Source organism: Lathyrus oleraceus, chromosome 4 (genome assembly GCF_024323335.1).
Source record: "Lathyrus oleraceus cultivar Zhongwan6 chromosome 4, CAAS_Psat_ZW6_1.0, whole genome shotgun sequence".
Lineage (NCBI taxonomy): Eukaryota > Viridiplantae > Streptophyta > Magnoliopsida > Fabales > Fabaceae > Lathyrus > Lathyrus oleraceus.
The window spans coordinates 486,467,820-486,483,447 of record NC_066582.1 but is presented as its reverse complement, the minus strand read 5'-3'; positions in this window follow the sequence as shown (position 1 = coordinate 486,483,447).

Genomic DNA, 15,628 nt, shown 5'->3' with positions numbered 1-15,628 from the left:
TTAAAACTCATTGGTTAGACTTAGCAATCTGATTTTTCAATAGTTGATTTATGTGATGCCTTTAATTTGGACTTATATAGTGAATAAATCTACATGTTGTTGTGTTGAATAGATTGATCAGTTTCAAGGCTCGATTGTGTGGCATATCGGATGTATTTTGAAGCTCTGTTTGAAAGCGAAAAGGCCTTTTCTATCAAAGTAACTAGATTGATGGAGAGTCCAATGCATCTTTTGTTTTACCTCCGATGCATTTGTTAAGTATAGTCAATGTTTGAGTTGGGGACATTTTGGTTGATTTCCTTCTGTCATATTTTTCATCGGTGCGAAACAAACTCTGATTTGACAGTAGCAAGCTTGATAATTGCTATCATGAATGACATCATTTTTTATGGACTTTATTGTTTGGATATTGTTGGAGTCTAGTAACTCGTGTGGCATAGGTTGTTTTGTTCTTTAGAATTGGACATAGGATAATTGTTTTCATACATTTTGGTATGTATATTACAATATTGGTATTGGAGTACATGTTTTATTTGCTCGTATTAAGTTTTTATAGGTGTAGTAAAGAGGTTCTTGTATTTCAATTGTTTTGGTTCAGGTGTCTTAGCACGTTGGTTGACATTAGTATTTTCATTGTTATTATAGGTATGTTTTTTAGGTCTGTTTGGGAGTTAGTTTATAGAGGGTTTTAAAGGAAAAAACTTTAGAGAGTTGCGTTTATATCTTAAATGTTGGGTCATCATGAGGATCATTCACATTAGTTCAAAAGCAACACACAAGTGAGAGAGACACCACATATTCACCAAAAACCTTAAGGTGATAGGTGTATGGATCATGTTACTTATAAAGTGTTCAACTTCCACTTTTCTAAATAATGTGGGACTTCCAACTCACACTTGTACACAACAATTACTCCTAAAGTGTGAGTTCATCCACTACGCTCCTCCTCAAGCGAAAGCTCTTTCGTCCACATACACTTGTATCGCCGTTGCAGGCACTACAATGGAACATAATGTTTGACCACCACATTGTCAGGAAGACTTTCGATATAAGGAGTGGTCCCTTAATTGAACCATCGGCTCTGATACCACTGTTGGGTCATCATGAGGTGCAACCACGTTGGGTTAAGAGCAACACATAAGTGAGATAGACATCACATATTCACCTAAAACCTTCTCTGATAGGAAACTAAGACACAATAACAGACCAATACGCAGGAATATAAAATTCCCCAGACTTGTAGGAACCTTGAGGATCAATAACAAATATAAGACGATAAATCGAACAAATAAAGACATAAAAGAACACATGTATTTTTAACGTGGAAAACCTCTCATATGAGAGTAAAAACCACGAGTTGTCCATACCAAAAAAATAACTCTACTATAATCAATTAAGGGTATAAGAGAGTCTTTAAGTGATTCACAAACTAGTGCAAACAACCGCAAATCACAAAGTAAACTAGCTTACAAATAAGAATAAAAAAGCTGGAAAATTTCTCAAATCTGCAACTTCAGTGCGAAGCAGATAACTCTCACCTCAGACATGTTGTTTTGAAATTATGAATATTCAAAAGTTATATGTGTGTGTGTGTGTGTGTGTGAGTGTTACGAACCCGCCCTCTAAATTTGAGCTTGATCCGACGGTTAAAGAATCGAAGATCATTGATTTAGTGAAACTGGTTGCAGAAAGAATCGAAGTCAACAACCCCGTCAACACCATCATCAAGTATCATCTGCCATTCTAGTATTTCCTAACAATCAATCAATGTCAGTTCAACAACAACGTCAACAACAGTCATCGCAAAGAACAAACACCTACAACAACAACACCAACAATCATCAACAACAACAAAATTTTGAGAGGAAGAAGATCTCTTTTAACCCGATTCCTATGACTTATGTTGAATTGTATCCATCATTGGTTCTCAAGAACCTTTTGCAACCGAGAAATCCTCCACAAATTCCAGAACCACTTCCATGGCGGTACAAGCCAGAGCTTCATTGTGCCTTTCACCAAGGGGCTCCTGGCCATGATATTGAGAATTGTTACCCCTTGAAATACGAGGTTCATAAATTGGTTAAAAGTGGGATGGTGTCCTTTGAGGACTGTGCGTCGAATGTCAAAGCTAACCTACTACCTGCTCAGGGTAACCCTTCTGTTAACATGGTAGATGGTTATCCTGGGGAGTTCAAAGTATTTGATGTCTGTTTCATTAGAAGGTCATTGGTGACGATACACAAGGATATCTGTTTGGTAAGTGATTGTGAGCATGACCATGATGGTTGTGCAATCTGCAGTGTTAATCCTCGAGGTTGTGTGGTTGTGAATAGGGACATCTAGAGGTTGATGGATGAAGGTATGATCCAGATTCTTCAGTCCCGTCACTTGGGTGACGATGTGAATGTTATAGTTCTTGTATTCAAAACTCCAGAGAGAGTGGTGATTCAATTTGACAGCAGCAGTAGTAATAGTGTCAGCAATAGATCCGTATCATCGTTGGTAATACGGTTAGCGGGTTCAGTCCCGTATGCATCCGATAAGGTTGTTCCGTACCAGTACAATGCTACCATGTTAGAGAATGGTCAAGAGGTTTCGTTTCCTACGACAAGTTCTGTTGTGGGCATTGTTGATGTTACAAAGGTGACTCGTAACGATCATGTTTTTGGGTCGGTGTTCCCAAAGAATGTAGACGATGTATCTGCTAGTAAGAGTGTTGAAGTTCCCGTAGTGGATCCAATTAGCGCTCCAAAGTGTAAGTCTGGTGAATCCAACGATTTGAAGCCTAATGATGATGATGAGGTACTCCAGCTGATTAAGAAGAGTGAGTTTAATGTGGTGGAGCAATTGCTCCAAAATCCCTCTAAAATTTCAGTGTTGTCTCTGCTTATGAACTCTGAAGCGCACAGAGAAGCATTGCAAAAAGTATTGGAGCAAGCGTATGTTGAGCATAATGTTACAGTAGATCAATTTGATCATATTGTGGCTAACATCACTTCTTGCAACAATTTGAGCTCCTGTGATGAGGAACTTCCTGAGGAGGGTAGGAATCACAATTTGGCATTGCACATTTCAATGAACTACAAGGAGGATGCTCTGTCAAACGTATTGGTTGATACCAGTTCGTCTTTGAATGTACTTCCCAAATCAACTCTTTCTAGATTGACATATCAAGGAGCTCCAATGAGATATAGTGGCGTGATCGTCAAGGCATTTGATGGTTCTCGCAAGACCATGATTGGTGAAGTGGACCTTCCTGTGAAGATATGTCCGATTGATTTCCAAATTACTTTCCAAGTAATGGATATCCACCCGGCCTATAGCTGCTTGTTAGGAAGGCCATGGATACATGAGGCAGGAGCCGTTACGTCAACGCTGCACCAGAAATTGAAGTTTGTCAATAATGGAAAGTTTGTTATTGTCGGTGGGGAGAAGGCTTTGTTGGTAAGCCACCTGTCGTTTTTCTCTTATGTAGAAGTTGAGGATGAGGTTGGAACTCCGTTCCAAGCTTTATTTATTACTGAGGAAAAAAGAGTTAAGGCACATATGTCCTCCTTCAAAGACGCTCAGAAGATTATTGAAGGTGGTATTTCTGACCAGTGGGGACAAATGATAGAAGTCACCGAGAAAAATAGCAGAGCCGGTTTGGGATTCCAACAAGGTTCATCTGAGTTTAGAGCTGAAGATATGCAACCCAGTTTCCGTAGCGGAGGATTCATTCATGGTAATGAACAACACTTAGCTGCTGTGATCGAGGGTGATGAAGATGAAGATTGCACCAATTTTGTGACGCATGGAAAAGCTTGCAATAATTGGATTGTTGTTGATGTTCCTGTTATTATGCATCGTTCTAAGTAACTGCTTTTATTATTTTTTGAAAATCTTTCTCCTATGCCTAAGGGAGAAGTGAACATTGTTTGGCATTTCAAATTTGATCATCAATAAAATATAATTTTATTCATCCACATCTATGATGTTTTATTTTCACTTTTTGTTTTTTCTGAAAATGGTAATCACAAAAAACATGAATAAATAAATATAATTGTCCATCTGCATAATATTTGGTGACCAAATCGCTTCTCTAAAATCAAAATATCAAATCATTATGCAGGTTGGTTTCTAAACCATTGAATACAATGATCCTACTCCTTCGCCAAATATTGAATTCCCTGTGTTTGAGACCGTGGAAGGAAGTGGTGAAGAAGTATCTGATGAATTGTCTCGTCTACTTGAGCACGAGGAAAAATCCATTCAGCCGTTCGAAGAGCAGATTGAGTGGATGATGTGAAGGAAGTCAAGATTAGGTCTCGATTGTGTCCAGAATTGAAGAAGGGGTTGGTTGATCTTCTCCGAGAGTATTCAGATGTGTTTGCCTGGTCCTATCAAGACATGCCTGGGTTGGATTCTGAGATTGTGGAGCATAGATTGTCGTTGAAGCCAAAATATCTGCCAGTCAAGCAGAAATTGAGGAGAACTCATCCTGATATGGCAGTGAAGATCAAAGAGGAAGTTCAGAAGCATATTGATGCTGGTTTTCTTGTTACCGCTGAGTATCCGCAATGGGTGGCCAATATTGTGCATGTTCCGAAGAAGGATGGAAAAATTCGTATGTGTGTTGATTATAGAGATTTGAATAAAGCCAGACCGGAAGATGTTTTCCCTCTGCCACACATTGATATGTTGGTAGACAATACAACTAAATTCAAAGTCTTTTCATTTATGGAAGGATTTTCCAGATATAATCAGATCAAGATGGCACCCGAGGATATGGAGAATACCACATTCATTTCACCCTGGGGAACATTCTGTTATAGAGTGATGCCTTTCGGTCTAAAGAATGCTGGTGCAACTTACCAGAGAGCAATGGCTACTTTTTTTCACGATATGATACACAAAGAGATTGAAGTTTATGTTGATGATATGATTGTTAAATCTAGTGATGAAGAAGAACATGTTGAGCATTTGTTTAAGTTATTCCAGCGTTTAAGGAAGTACAAACTCCGTTTGAATCCCAATAAGTGTACATTTGGTGTTCATTCTGGTAAGTTGTTGGGCTTTATTGTTAGCAAGAAGGGTATTGAAGTTGATCATGCCAAGGTCAAAGCAATACAAGAGATGCATGTGCCCAAAACTGAGAAGCAAGTCAGAGGTTTTCTCGGTCGCTTGAATTATATCTCAAGATTCATTTCACACATGACTGCCATATGTGCGCCTACATTCAAGCTTCTTCGGAAAGATCAGTCTTGTGATTGGACTAAAGATTGCCAAAAAGCTTTTGACAGTATTAAAGAGTATCTGCTTGAGCCTCTGATTCTGTCTCCGCCTGTTGAAGGAAGATCGTTGATCATGTATTTGACTGTGCTTGATGAGAGTATGGGTTGTCTTTTTGGTCAGCAAGATGAAACTGGAAAGAAAAAATATGTTATTTACTACCTCAGTAAGAAGTTCACCGATTGTGAGACTCGGTATTCTATACTTGAGAAGACTTATTGCGCATTGGCTTGGGCTGCCAAGCATCTGCGTCAATATATGCTGAATCATACCACTTGGTTGATATCCAAAATGGATCCAATCAAGTATATTTTTGAGAAGTCTGCTTTAACTGGGAGGATTTCCCGTTGGCAGATGTTGTTATCAGAGTATGATATTGAATATCGATTTCAGAAAGCGATCAAAGGTAGTATCTTGGCTGACCATTTGGCTCACCAACCGATTGAAGATTACCAGTCAGTACAGTATGATTTTCCTGATGAGGAGATTTTGTACTTAAAAATGAAAGATTGTGATGAACCATTGCTTGAAGAAGGGCTAGAACCTGGTTCCCGTTGGGGCATGGTATTTGATGGAGCTGTTAATCAATATGGTAATGGCATTGGGGCAGTAATCATTACTCCTCAAGGCACGCATTTTCCATTTACAGCTAGATTGACTTTCAAGTGTACAAATAACATGGATGAGTATGAAGCTTGCAGCATGGGGCTTGAAGAGGCCATTAATCTCAGAATCAAGTATTTAGACGTCTATGGAGATTCAACTTTGGTTGTGAATCAAATCAAAGGTGAATAGGAGACGAATTAACCCGGTTTGATACCATATAGAGACTATGCGAGGAGGATTTCAACTTTCTTTACCAAGGTTGAGTTTCATCATATCCCTCGAGATGAAAACCGGATGGCAGATGCTCTTGCAACTTTGGCTTCAATGATTGTGGTGAAATATTAGAATGAAGTTCCCAATTTAACTGTGATGCGTCTTGATAAGCCAGCTCATGTGTTTGTTGTTGAAGAGGCCAAAGATGAGAAGCCGTGGTATTTTAATATCAAGTGTTTCCTCTAAAGTCAGATTTACCCGCCTGGGGTATCTTTGAAAGATAAGAAGACTTTGAGAAGATTAACCGGTAACTTCTACCTGAATGGTGATGTATTGTACAAGAGAAACTTCGATATGATTCTGCTCAGATGTGTGGATAGACACGAAGCAGACTTATTGATGACTGAAGTCCATGAAGTTTCCTTTGGTACTCATTCCAATGGACATGCCATGGCAAAGAAGATGTTGCGAGCAGGTTACTATTGGCTGACAATGGAATCTGACTGTTGCAAGTTTGTGAAGAAATGCCATAAGTGTCAAATCTATGCAGATAAGATTCACGTTCTTCTAACACTATTGAGCATTATTTCCTCCCCATGTCCCTTCTCCATGTGGGGAATTAATTTGATTGGCATGATTGAGCCCAAAGCGTCGAAGGGACATCGTTTCATTTTAGTGGCTATTGATAACTTCACAAAGTGGGTTGAAGCGGCATCGTATGCGAATGTAACTAAGCAAGTTGTTGCGAGGTTTATCAAGAATCAGATTATATGCCGATATGGTGTGCTAAGTAAGATCATTACTGACAATGGATCTAACTTGAATAGATATGGTGGAAGCTCTTTGCAAAGACTTCAAAATTGCACATCATAATTCTTCTCCCTACATACCGAAGATGAATGAGGTTGTTGAAGCTACAAACAAGAACATCAAGAAGATCATCCAGAAGATGGTTGTGACGTACAAGGATTGGCATGAGATGCTCCCATTTTCTTTGCACGAGTATCGTACATGCATCTGCACTTCAACAGGGGAAACCCCTTTCTCACTTGTTTATGGCATGGAAGTTGTGATCCCCGTAGAGGTTGAGATCCCATCATTGCGTGTCTTGATGGAAGCCAAGTTGACAGAAGCTGAATGGTGTCAGATCAGGTATGACCAGCTGAATTTGATTGAAGAGAAGAGATTAACTGCCATGTGTCATGGTCAGTTGTATCAGCAAAGGATGAAGAAGGCATTTGATAAGAAGGTTAGGCCTCGTGTGTTCAGAGAAGGTGACCTTGTGCTCAAGAAGATCCTATCTTTCAAACCAGATTCTAGGGGCAAATGGACTCCTAATTATGAAGGCCTGTATGTTGTTAAGAGAACCTTTTCAGGTGGTGCTTTGATTCTTACAACTATGGATGGTGGAGAGTTCACTCGTTCTGTGAACGCAGATGCAGTCAAGAAATACTTCGCCTAAAAAGAAAAGAACAACACGCTAAGTTGAAAACCTGAAAGGGCGGATTAGGCAAAAATGAGCGTCTCGGTGGATTGAAACCCGAAAGGGCGATCCAGGAAAAAATTAGAGACATAAAAATAGAAAGAATCATCCCGATAAATTGAGTACCCCACCTCGGGGTAATTTATGCAAAAAAATTAGGGATTATGGCAAGTAACTGCATCCTGCTGATCTTCGGTTTTGAAGACATTCTTGAGCAAAACAGTCAATTCTGAGTCACCATCTCCGATGAAGTCGCCAAGAGCATAGTGGATATCGAAAGTTGGTAGAAGGATTAGTGATCATTGTATTCAATGTAGCCATTTTCCATGTAAATTACCATTTTTCAACTTTTGTAAAGATCTATGGAGTCTTGTCATTTATAGACTACCATTCCATTAAATAAAGTTGAGCTTTTTATCCAATTGTTTCTACTTTTGTTTAATTCAGCCAAATAGATTTAAATTTTATTATGATCATTTTTTAAATTAAATTTTAAATTAAAATAATATTTTTTTAAATATATAAAAACAGTTATTTTAAGCAATCGATATCATTTAAAGGAATATCAATAGCGGTTTGAAGAGCGGTAAGCCCTAAACACGGAGTAGTTTTGGTTCTCCCCAAGCAGTGGGTGTAATCCCTGCTTCATCCCCGACAACATTTCAGTAGCCGAGTTCTGTTGGTTTCCCTAGCCGAGTTTAGGCATGTTATTTTGACAATTTGCACGGCTTCGACAGAATTTTTGATTCCTCGCAGACCGTCAGAGTTACTCCTGATGTTGAGCAGCTATTGTGTTTGTCCCCTGCATGGTTGTCTCCCGTTTGATATGGTGTTAACCTAAAATTCCCCGCAGAGTTTGTAGCAATTTCCTCAATAGTGCCCTCTCCTTGTGCTTTACCCAGCCAGGATTGAGTCTTCAAGGCATTTATTTATTTTTCTCCAGCAGTTGTTTCCCTCCCGTGAGGATTGGCCAGGGGTTGTATTGATGATTCAAATCAGTGACACTTGTATCCTTTGTGATCGTCTTGTCAACATAATCATCATATATATATATATATATATATATATATATATATATATATATATATATATATATATATATATATATATATATATATATACACACACACACACACTCATATAATTTCATTGTTGCACTCTGTGATTCATTGTTCGTTTGTGATCCTCTTTCAGTTGTAGAGTGTTAGTCTATTAAGCAGAAATACTTTAACCTTTCTCCCTTCCCCACTGAGTTATCTCCTCGTGGATGATTATTACTTCAGCTTCCTCCCCAGTTAATTATCTGGATGGAACCACTCCCCTTGAGTTGTATCTCATTGGGTTGAGTCCTTTGATTGACCTTTTCTTTCTAGATCTTGCATAGATAGAAACTTTTGATCCTCCGAGAGCCTATTATCCAGTAACTGGTAATATTCTTCTCATGTTTGTCACTTTTGCCCAATACCCGACAAAGGTAACCTTACTCCCCAAGCGGATTCATTTTCATGTCTCCCAGGAAGTATATCCTTGATATGTTCATCCTAACCGATACAGATATTTTATTCCCTTGATTGAGTTTATCCTTGATATGTTCATCCTAACCGGTGACGGATATTCTTCTCTTTTTGGTATTCTACCCAGTAACCGGTAGTTGTAATCCCTATTTTTGTTCTCTAGAGAGTTAATCCTTGATATGTTCACCTTAACCGGTGACAGATTTCCTTCTCTTTGTGGTATTCTACCCAGTAACTGGTAGTTGTAAATCTTACTTTTATCTCCTTTGCATAGTTTATCCTTGATATGTGTCACACCTCGAAAAAAATGGGGATACGACTACAAAGCGAAGCGCGATCGCACGCTCGCAATGATGGACTGAACAGAGTCGCCACCGAACTTTTTTTATTCCTAAAAAGGAAAGGGGAAATATCGATAAAACCCAAGACAAATGAAAGGATAAGATATGGTCATCGCAACCAATATCAGGGTTCGGGAGTCGATTACGCAAGGGGAAGGTATTAGCACCCCTCACGTCCGTTGTACTCAACGGGGACCATTAGGTTAGTTGTGTGCGTTAGTGTTAGTTAAAATATTAGGCTTTTCGAATTATTAGGTGGGAAAAGAAAGAATATAAGAGAGAAGAATATTTTTGGATTTTTGACGAAGGACTAAACCTAAGTTTTTTATTAATGGGCCTGACAAGATTTATAAATCCTGCTCCTACGTATCTCAGATAGAGAAATCAAGGCTTACGTAGTTCTGGGTAGAAAAATGTTTGTTTGTTGGTCGATTTTAGCGAAAGCTATACTGTATTAATCGACGAAAACATTGTTTTACCCAAAACAGATGAGGAGTGGACGCATACCACACATCGAACGGATTTATAAATCTACATTCGGAAAAGCGTCATTTATCTCTACTCAACAATCGTGGCCGAAACATTGTTTTGTATCTCTTAAGACAATATATCTTTCATTTATGAAAAAGGTTTTGATTAATCTCACGACGGCGAGAAAAGAGTTTGATTGGTTGGATGTATTTTGAGTGATGGCGAGAACTGGGATGAGCGAGATATACATCTCGAATCCTAGCCTCAGGAGTGCATGGTATACACCCTGTTCCATTTCCATCTTTATTGAAAAAGGTCAAGATAGGAATTAAGTATTTTGGAATTTGATTGAGAAAGGGTTTGAAGAAACCACATTGACAGTTTTAGACGATGGCGAGAGTTAAGATTGGCGAGGCATACGTCTCGAATCTTAACCTCAAGAGTGCATGGTATACACCATGTTCCATTTCCACCTTTATTGAAAAAGTATTAAGGTAGGAATTAGGTATTTTGAAGTTTGAAAGACGAGTACTTATGACCTACAAGCTCTTACAGCTTGGGTCTAATACTCGGGACTACGTCTGGACATTCCACCCAGGCAGTCTGTTTCTTTCCAATATTGCTAAGAAAATGATTCGAATATTTATGAATGTTTTGGAGGGAAGACGAATATTTATGGCTTGCAAGCTCTTACAGCTTGAGCCTAATATTCGGGATTACGACTGGACATTCCATCCAGGTAATCTTTTTCTTCCAACCTTATTAAGAAAATGGTTTAGATATTCATAACTATTTTGGAGAGAAGACGAATATTTATGGCTTGCAAGCTCTTACAGCTTGAGCCTAATATTCGGGATTATAACTGGATATTCCATCCAGGATAATCTTTTTCTTCAAATTTTACTTATGAAAATAGTTTGGAGTTATTAATGATTAATGTACAAAGATTTGAATTTATTGAAAATTATGTTGGTATTGCTTAAAAGCTCATTGTAAGAAGGCCCAAGAGTAAGCCACGGGATCGAAATCCAACCGAAATCCAAAGCAACTTAATTTAGCTGTAAGCTAACTTAAAGTGGATTCATGTACGAATCACTCTATGATAAGCCGGGCACAAATCTATGCGTCCAAACGATTCTCAAAAGCTAAATTGAATTTTAAGCTCCGAAATCGTAACGCATTAAAATCAATGCAACAAGTAATTAACAATCAATTTAGCAACAAAAAAAAACAAATAATTATTTAATCTCCAATTAGCCAATCAAATAAATAATCAATCAACTAAATGAATGGAAAAATAAAATAGAACAATAATTAACATAGTTAATAAAAAAGAGGGGTGCAAATAATCCGAAGCAGTTTGGGCCCAAGCCCCAAAATAAATAAACTCTAATATTATAAAATAAAAAACAAAAATGAAACAAAGAAAAAAAATGAAGTAAAGAAACAGTATGACATAAGGGGACATCACCCACTGCTACATTCAAATTCTTAGCATCATGAGTATGTATAATATATGAGTAAAACGTAACATTATACATTGAATAAAACTCATAAAAAACAAAATCATATAAAAACAAAAAAAACAAAAACATTCTTTATGTTTATATACTCAAATCGAAAAATATATAATTAAAAAGGGTATATATTATATATAAAACAAAAAAGAATAAAATTCTATATATAACAATGGAAATATATATATATAAATCAAAACAAGTAATGTATATGTTTCTTAAAACAAACAGTGTTTAAAAAAATCAAATATAAAGTTACAAAATCAATATCCATATGTAAAAGGCAGTATATATACATAACTTAAACAAAATATTTATATATTAAAAAAAAAAAAAGATAGTAAGTATAAGATGCATAAATAAAATCCCAAAATACTATATATATATGAAGCTCAACACAATTTTTTTAAAATGTGGTATATATAGATATGAATGATGAGGTATTTTTATTGAATTAAAAAGATAATTGAGGGAGATATGAAGTAGGTGAATGTGAAGAGGAAGTATTATTTTTGTGAAGTGGAATAAGAGAAATATGTGGTAGCAGGATGTGTGTAAAGAGTGGAAGGAAGAGTAGTGTGTATGATTTGTAGAAGGAAAATTAGTGTGTATGATTTGTAGTGAAGATGAATATTGTTTATAGAAAAATGAAATTGGATTTTAAAGGTGGAGTAGAGGTTATGCCATGTGAGTGTGGGTTACATGAAGAAAAAACTTTGCTTCCAAAAGCTGAGAGAGGGATTCGGCAGTTGAAATGGGGCGGGGCGGCGCTTATTGATTGGTGTGTGGTTGGTTTTTTTTCTCCCCCTTTCTTTCAGTAACATCTTATATATACAAATGAAAATAGGGTTTACTTATTTTAATAAAATTCCAATATTGCCCTCAATGAGTAAAAATAGTGAAAAAATGAGTTTTAAGAAAATAAATTAATCTAAATAATTAAAATTAAGTCAAAAAAGAATAGACAATTCTAATTATTTTTTATAAATATGTTGATAAAAAGATTAAAAAAAGACTCAAAATGAATAAAAATCGGACGCAAAAGTGCTCGAAAAATTAAAATAAATGCACCAAAATGATCAGTGTGAAATAAACTTATTGAAAAAATACAGCGTTTCTTTTAATTTTGAAATAAATTTTGACCGGTTAAACAGGCTCGAGTTGATCAAAAAGGGGCCAAAAAATTAGCTGAAAAATAAATCGAGCATACCAGATTAAACTACGCGAAACGTAGATTAATAAAGCTGATGTCTGGAAGCTTGATTTTAAAAAAATTCCGTCCACTGATTTGACGCACATCCGTCGATTAATTCAACCGATTTGCCTGTAGATCCGAAAAAATTATTTCAACTGATATTCTAGGCAATATGCTGTATGGAATGCATGGTATGTTATGTAGAGATGCAATAGCTATGATGAATGTATTGAATCAACTATTCAGGGTCAAAATTGGGGTGTGACAGTTGTCCCTATTTAAGTATCTTCAACATGAGTATATGAAACAGTACACTCTTCATATGATCATAGTGGGAGATAGTTAAATACTAAGAAGACCCGGATTTTGATCCTGAAATGCAAATGATATGATATGCGCTGATGCAAGACTCTCTCTTTTTGTAATTTTTATCTGCTAGGGGTATGGTGAACCCTTAACAGGAGATGCTACTAGACAGACCAACCTGTGGGGAATGCTGATGTTCCACAGGGAGACAGACAAATGGTAAAAAACAAACTTGTTGGGGAAAACAATTCTGCTGGAGAATCAGACACACACTGGGGAGTACTCAAAGTGAAAGATGATAGACAAACGCTTAGAATACAAGGGATTTCGGTAGTAAGTTCACATATGACTTACTAAACCCGAATAAAGGAAAAGATGCTACAACAGGTTCATATATGACCTGACAACGCTGGGGAATATCAAGAAGTTCTGACAGCAGGTTCAGGTATGACCTAACAAACTCAAAAAAATTCAAGAAGAGTGTATCAACATGTTCATATATGACCTGATAATACTGGAACAATCATAGAGAAAGACTCTTCAGAACAGGTTCAAGTATGACCTGATACCGGAATAAAAGCTCAACAACAGGTTCATATATGACCTGAATAGTATTGAACAAACAGAGAAAGAATCTTCAGAACAGGTTCAAGTATGACCTGACACCGGAATAAAGCTCAACAACAGGTTCATACATGACCTGAATAGTATTGAACAAATAGAGAAAGAATCTTCAGAACAGGTTCAAGTATGACCTGACACTGGAATAAGGCTCAACAACAGGTTCATACATGACCTGAATAGTATTGAACAAATATAGGGAAAAAAAATCTTCAGAGCAGGTTCAAGTATGACCTGACCCCAGAATAAAAGCTCAACAACAGGTTCATATATGACCTGAATAGTATTGAACAAAAAATTGGAAAAACTCTTCAGAGCAAGTTCAAGTATGACCTGACCCCGGAATAAAAGCTCAACAACAGGTTCATATATGACCTGAATAGTAGTGAACAAAAAATTGGAAAAACTCTTCAGAGCAGGTTCATGTATGACCTGACCCCGGAATAAAAGCTCAACAACAGGTTCATATATGACCTGAATAGTATTGAACAAAAAATTGGAAAAACTCTTCAGAGCAGGTTCAAGTATGACCTGACCCCGGAATAAAAGCTCAACAACAGGTTCATATATGACCTGAGTAGTATTGAACAAAAATTGGAAAAACTCTTCAGAGCAGATTCGAGTATGACCTGACCCCGGAATAAAAGCTCAACAACAGGTTCATATATGACCTGAATAGTATTGAACAAAAAATTGGAAAAACTCTTCAGAGTAGGTTCAAGTATGACCTGACCCCGGAATAAAAGCTCAACAACAGATTCATATATGACCTGAATAGTATTGAACAAAAAGAGAAAAAATCTTCAGAACAGGTTCATATATGACCTGACCCCGGAATATAAGCTCAACAACAGGTTCATACATGACCTGAATAGTATTGAACAAACAGAGAAAAAAAATCTTCAATACAGGTTCATGTATGACCTGACACCGGAATAAGGCTCAACAACAGGTTCATACATGACCTGAATGGTATTGAACAAAAATTGGATTTGAAAATGACTGCAAAAACCGGATGTGGGTTTAAGGGCACCAAATACAAACTGGAATCAAAGGTCAAAGGATCATAGGATCGACAACAAGACCTAGGTCAATGCAAAATGAGCACGAAGTACATTTCGGCTATGCATGATTTGAATTTCCTTTTATGCATGATATATGAATGATCATGATTATGAGAATGCTGACACTGGGCAGACTGGGAGTTTGTAAAGGCTTTTTATGGAAGCTCATGATTCCTCAACACCAAGAACTCAACCGAATATTTTATGATAGATGTTGTCAAGGGAGGATTCTATCCAGTTTGATGGCCACAGCTTAGCCAATGGATCCTTTTGGAGGATTAATGAATCGTGCTAGCATAATTTTTGGGCACTCGTCGTAAACTCGATAGTTGTTGACGTATGGCAGAATTTGTTTGAGCAGTTTTAAAGCACGAAGAAAGAGGTTTTGCCCCTCTGTGGCTCATCCTGCCCCAGTTTGTTGGGTCTTTGGAAATGTTCACCTTGAAAGTGGGTTTGGAAACAACTTTCCATGAGACTACCTCGAGATGGCTTGCCCCAAGTGTTTGAAACTTGCAATGGTCCAACTTGACTAACCAAATGTTGGAATGGTAGACTCTTGATTGATTCTCCTTGGAATAGTTGGACTCATTGAGCTCTGAGGTGGCTTGCCCCAGTCTAAGTCTTGAAGCAAATTACTCTTGGCTAACTGAACCTTGGAGTGATTGGACTTACTGAGCTCTGAGGTGGCTTGCCCCGGTCTGATTCTTGAAGCAGATTACTCTTGGCTAGATGACCCTTAGGGTGATTAGCTCGAATTAACTGATGCTCAAAGTGATTTGCCCCTGACTAGACTTCTTTCACTCCATCAAGTTCCTCAACTGTATTTGGCATTTCTTTGATGTTGAATGTTGACTCGTAAATAAGATTGTTCATTCAAAAATGGTAATTTTAATTCAATGCTTATGCAAAAATTTGAAATCAAAATTTATTGATATGAACGGGTGAAATAAAGTGAACGAGTCGTTGATAAGAATACAATGGTGATCAAGTCATTCACAGTATGCAAGTTGGTGCCATCAAATGATT